The sequence below is a fragment of the Theobroma cacao genome, chromosome 1 (assembly GCF_000208745.1).
Source record: "Theobroma cacao cultivar B97-61/B2 chromosome 1, Criollo_cocoa_genome_V2, whole genome shotgun sequence".
NCBI classification, from domain to species: Eukaryota; Viridiplantae; Streptophyta; class Magnoliopsida; order Malvales; family Malvaceae; genus Theobroma; species Theobroma cacao.
Window position 1 is genome coordinate 28,520,001 of NC_030850.1, and position 6,521 is coordinate 28,526,521.

Below are 6,521 nucleotides of genomic sequence, written 5' to 3' on the forward strand. Positions count from 1 at the left end.
AAGGACCAACAATGAAAATAACACATTAAGATCACATTTAGGTGTTAATTTCTTGCTACACAGACACACTAAGATCCATTGTTAATAGGATCAATGGTACTTCTAACTATGGATTGGTCTTATGATAATAAATGGCATAATGACTGCCATAATTCAATATTAGATGTTTCTATTGGACAGGATCATTAAGACGTTGTCACTAAGGGCTAAATATTTATAAATTGTGGCACATCAAAATTAGGTCAATCAGTTTGGAGTCTTGTTTTCTAAAGTATTTTCTTCAGGCCAAAATAAACTTCAATTAATATTGCCCAAGTAGGAGAATGTTAGAATGTTCTATTATGTGGCCTTCCATTAATTGGTAATTTTGGTTTAATAAAACAGACTGATAGTTTAGTCCTATTATAAGACAAGCATGAGAGCTCAATTAATATTAAAGTGATTAGTTAATGATAGGTTTTGCACGTCTAATTGGATTAGTGTCGTTTGGCAGTTGTGTAGGCCTTAGCCTAGTACGCCTTTAATGGGGAAGCTTGTACAAGAGTTTTGTTTATTACATATATATGGCTACGTCCCCTTTTCCTTCTAACTTAACAATATATGCCGATTGAGAGCCGCCACAAATAATAGATGTTAGCTTTAAAATTATTATAGTTTTGATTATGACAAAATGATCAAATTTGCTTGAACATTATTTGAGTGATCCTTGAAAAGTTCTTACATACATTTGTTCTGACATAGTTACAAGCTTGACTCTTGAAGTTATTGAACTATATCTATAAGTTTGTATGACTTAGGTGTATGAGTACTTATGATTATCATTCATTAAAGTCTAATTTGAAGATTAAAGGAAAATCTAGATGCACTCATTAAAAGGGAATTTTGAATATATTTTTTAATGATAACCAAAAAGGAGAGAAGGAAGACTAAGTTAAATAAAGTTTAATAGACTCCATGTTTAATTTATGTGTGTTATGCTTAGTTATGGTTTTGTTGAATATTATATACTAGTTATTATAGATATTCAATATATCTTGCTTAGCTACTGTGGATATTGTATATTTTGTTTAGTTATAATGGATATTATAAATATTTTATTGCAAATCTTCAAAGAAAACTAGATGCATTAATTAAAGGGGAACAACTCATTACGCATAACGATTTGAAGCATTCATATTGAACATAGACGCTGCACTCTTAATCTAGGAGTGTTTTGTCATCATCAAAAATAAGAGAGAGAGACTATTGACTCTATATGTTTTTGATGATAGCAAAACATTCCCATTCATTTATATCTAATTATATTGTTTAAGTGTGCAGGAGAAAGCAAGTCAACATGCTTGTTCAGTTGCAAGATGGATTGATTGGTAAAACAAGCAAAAAAACAGAAAGAGCTTTAATGAAAACAAATTAGTCTTAACCGATTAACACAAATCCTTAATCAACTAAAGTAATTATGGGAGTTACACTAAGAACAAACAAAAAGGTCTTAACTGGTTAACACAAGGTTTAATCAGTTAAGCAGGTGCTAGATGCAAATCAGAAGCCTTTTAATCGGTTAAAGGAAAAGGGTTAACTGGTTAAAGGTTAAAGATAAAATGTCAAGAAGCGTCAAAATTCAAATTCAAAATATTGATGACCGTCCAAGGGACCAAACCAAAAAATTTAAAGTTGAAGAATTCTTAATTGGTTGGACTCCATTTTAATTAATTAAGGATGAATGGAGAGAAGTTTCAATCAATTAAAGAGAGTATTAATTTGTTGAAAGGAGGTTTGCAAAAAACAATGCTTGAAAATAGAAAGTTATTAATCAATTAAAGCTGTCGTTAATTGGTTAACACAGAGAAACAGACTGCGAAACAAAAAAGACTTAATTGACTAAGAAGTATGGTTAACCAACTAAAAGCTCACTATCAGAAATTTGAATTTAACCACAAAAGGACAAAATAACGACAAAAAACACCTAGTTTCTGTCTCTAACGGCTAAAAGTGACTTTTCAAATATTTAAAGCCTCTCCAACAGTCAAAAATCATATAGAAAAGTTATCCAAAGTGATTTTAAGCTTAAAAGACTAAAAAGTTTCTCTTTACACTTGTATTTCACTCCTTTCCTATGAAAAAGTGTTTAAGCTTAACTTTGTACATCTTAGATCAGCTAAGTGATCATTTGTACTTCATCTTTTCTTCATTTTTCGTTTACTTAGAGTGTACGAGGCACTCTAAGGGGTAGATCAAGCTTGGGTTAACTTGGTTATTATTATAGATTCTAACTTAGCCTTAGAAAAGTTAGTTTTGAATTTTGGTTGATTCCGTGAAAAATCATTGTTAAAGATTGTGGTTGAGCTTGTGAAAAGCCATTGTAAAAGCTTGGTGGAAGCTTGGGAGTTCCACTAATTTTAGTGAATTGGTTTGAAAATCCTTGATTGGGAAATCAAGGTAATGGATGTAGGTCAAAGGGACCGAACCACTATAAATTATTATGTTTTGTCTACTTTCTTTTATTTTCTTCTAACTCTTAGCACTTAAATCATTCCTCCAACGAGCTTTAAACTTCCATTTTCAAATTCCTTTAATCAGCTCTTTACTTGAAAAGAATTTATATGCCATTCCAAAAGTGTTATTCACCCCTTTCTAACACGCTCTTTAGGACCAACAAGTGGTATCAGAGTCTAACCTTCATTTTTAAGGATTAACATTCTTAGGGGAGATCCAAATGGCTCTACAAAAATCTTTTCTTGCTGAGGGTCAATCCACAAATAGACCACCTCTATTTGATAGATCAAACTATTCTTATTGGAGTACTAAAATGTCTATTTATGTTAGGGTTTATGACTATGAGATATGGGATGTCATTAACAATGGTCTTTTCATTCCTATAATTACAAATTTGGTAAATGATGAGAAAACTCCCAAAGATAGAAATAAGTGGACAAAAGCTAAAATGAGGAGAGTACAAATCAACTTTAAGGCCATGCACACTCTCATTTGTGCACTTGATTATAAAGAATACAATAAAGTATTCATGCGTAAAGATGCCAAGGAAATTTGAGAAAAATTAAAAAAGTTATATGGAGAAACAAAGAAGGAAAAGGAATTGGAAGGCAAGTCTTGTGAGAATCAATGCTCAACAAGCAACATGGCAAATGCAGACAAGGGATCAAATAAAGATGAATCCTCAAATCAAATTGAATTATGCCTTATTGCTCTTAAAGAGATAAAGGTAATTTCTTCATATTGTGAACTTAATTCAAATGCTTTTGATGAATTGCATGATGCTTTTGAGGATTTAGCATTTGAGTTTGAGAAAATGAATATGAAGCACAAGAAAATTATTTTCATACTCGATGTTGAAAATGAAGTTTTGATGAGACGAAAAATTGACTTGGAAAAAGAAAATGAAAATTTAGAAAATGATTTTAAAGCTTACCAAAAGAAAATTGATATTTTGGAAAAAGGAAATTTTGATGTGAAAAGAAAATTTCAAGATTTATTAAATGAGAAATAAAAGGCTTTCATGAATTCCTCATCTTCCAAAATGACCAAATGCAATCATTGCACCTTTTTTAGTTATTATTCATACATTTGTCCAATTAAAAATATTTACCTTATAAATTTAAACAAGTGTGGGTTCCAAAAGGAATTTTGTGTGACGATTGTAACTTTCAAGGATCCAAAGCAATTTGGATATCAAAGATCAGATGAAAAATGTCTCTTGTAGGTATGCTACAGCAAGAAGGAACAATTCTTGAAGAATGAATGCTCTTTAGTCACACATAAAGGAAAATGGGTGATCTCTATACTAAAACTCTTTTATTTGTTTAAATAAGAATTTTGATTGCTCATTTATTGAAAGTTTCATTCATGTAGCTTGGTTTCTAAAATTGTTTGCTTTTCTTAATTGAAAACTTTGGTTGCCTATTCTTACTTGAATATTAAGCGCATAATTCTTTGAGCTTTATTAATAAATCTTGGGTATGCAACTTGATTTGATATGATACATGCTATAAGTTGCAAGGAAGTATGAATCTTAAGATTGAGTATGTACTTATATTTGATCTTAAATAAATATCATTCTTATTTTAAGAATATTGTTTCATTAAGATTGCTTGATTATGAAAAATTGTTACTATAAAATTTTCTCATGTATTGTGAAATTGTTTTCATACTACTTCTTTGAGGAAAAATGATTTTTTAGCATAATTTTAAAACATAAAAGGTTGGATAATGTGATAGAAATATGAGCATACTTAATGACTTACATTGACACCTATTCAAGCAGCCTAAAACAAGGAAAATTGAGTTAAACAAAAAAAGCTATCCTCGATTTCTTTGTGCCTAACATAAGTTGACCATTTGAACAATCTTGAATTACATACTAGAACTTGCTTGAATAGTTCAATATGGTTGATAATGAGCTTGAAAGTTTTAACTACTTTAATTGGTACTTTTAAAGCAAAATGAGCTTATATGAGAAAAATGTTGTCATCCATTAAGTTTAGAATGATTTATGAATTGAACAAGTTTGTTTTATAATGAAAATACTTATGACTTGTTCTTATTGGATGTGGCTTGCTTGTAAGCTTGTATGATCATAAGGGCATTTTTGGCACATGATTGTGAGATATTTAAAAATGATCCTGGACATGCATAAACATAATTCATTATGCTTATTACACATTTCATAAATCATTTAAAGCATAATTGAACAAAATTGAGTGACATTGAGCTCATGATTTTTCACAAAACATGTCTAATCTTAAATGTTTCAAATTGAAAAGTTTGTAAATAAAGATTAAATCTTTATCAATTGATTTCTTGCAAAATCTTTTTATTCTCTTTGATTAAAATTGATTTATTGTTTTTGATGATATAGCATGGTTGAGCAAAATTGATTTGATACATGAATTGCATAAACCCATTTTGCTTGATATTTCCTTCATGAGTGATGAAATAGATTGAAAGAGTTTTCTTAAGCATAATCATGAGTATTATAATTAGACATTGATGATATTTTAAGCAAATGAACAAATCTACTTGTAATGCTTGAGGTTACAATGATTTCAATGATATAAAACTTGAACAAGTATGCCTTATGTTAAAAAATGCTATTATAACTTATTTTTATTGCAAATGAATGACTTCAAGGGCATTTTTTTCTATATGTTGGGAAAATGTTGAAAATGTTAAATTTGATACTTATTATGCTTAAACGTTGCTTAAAATGCTTGAACATTTTATAAGTCATATTCACGCATCATGATGAAAATTTATTATGCTTGAGTATATTAGAGACATGATTCTTCAAATGAGTATTTCAACTTTTTAGAACTTGTGAACAATGAGCAATAAAAGCTAAAATTTAAGTTCATATGTTTTTCTTGAAGAATCTTTGATCATACATGTCCAAAATGATGTTCTAAACATGGTTGAAATGAAATTCTAAATTGTTCTCACACAAATTTATATTTTGAGATCATTGTACCTTGGAACATTGCACGTTTTGTATTTTTTTTTGGCTTTTTAATGTGCAAGGATCAAGTATAGTCGACTATTGGAGAACAAAATGCAAACAATACTACTGGAATGATAAAAAGTCGACCTCAGGGATATGTAGTCAACTCTTGAGTACTCTTAAACCAAAATGGACAAGTTTTAAGTGCCAAAATATCTTTTTACTTTACTTTTTGTCCATTGCAATATTTTCTTCCCTGAATTTCCTTTTCAAAGATGATTCTTGACTCTTAAAAACATGCATTATGAATACTTTCATGATCATTTGTTGCAAGTACATATTCTTGAAATTGCAAAACTTGCAGAAAAATGAGAAATCCATTTTGATTACTTAAATTTATCTATTCCCAAGCATGATACTCATATTGATTCCATAAATCCTCATGTGCTTACAATGAAAAATCATGTCTTGAGAAATGAAATGTTCATGTGCTTATGTTGAAAAATCTTTACAATGAATCATAAAATCAATCTTTGAAATATGCTTTATGATTGTGCTTAAATGATAGTTTCAAGATTGATTCTTTGATTATACTTATGAAATTGATCATGATGAACTTGTTGAACTACATGAATATAAATTTTGGTTCATCTATTATATTGGTCAAGACATATGCTTACATGATTTTTCATTTTGCTTGACCTTAAGGTTTAAACTCTAAAACTTAACTTGAGCTATGCATTTGAATATGAATTTAATTGTCAAGTTTGATCATGGCATATATTATGAGTTGACATAGTTGAACTTTATTTTGAATATGCATTTAAATGTTAACTATGTGTTCATTGAGCCTTAACGTTTACATGATCTAAAGATTTTGCGTGCATCCAACTTTAGCTTATAGGTCACCATAAACAACTTGACGTGTCAAATAAAATATAGCCTATGGCTTTAGTTAGCAATGAATGCCTAATGTGCTTAGATTAAATATCTCTTTCTTGAATCTTGATAATTGGTATTCATTGATGATTGAATGTTCACTTTGAATATATTTATGAGTTGAGTGTTT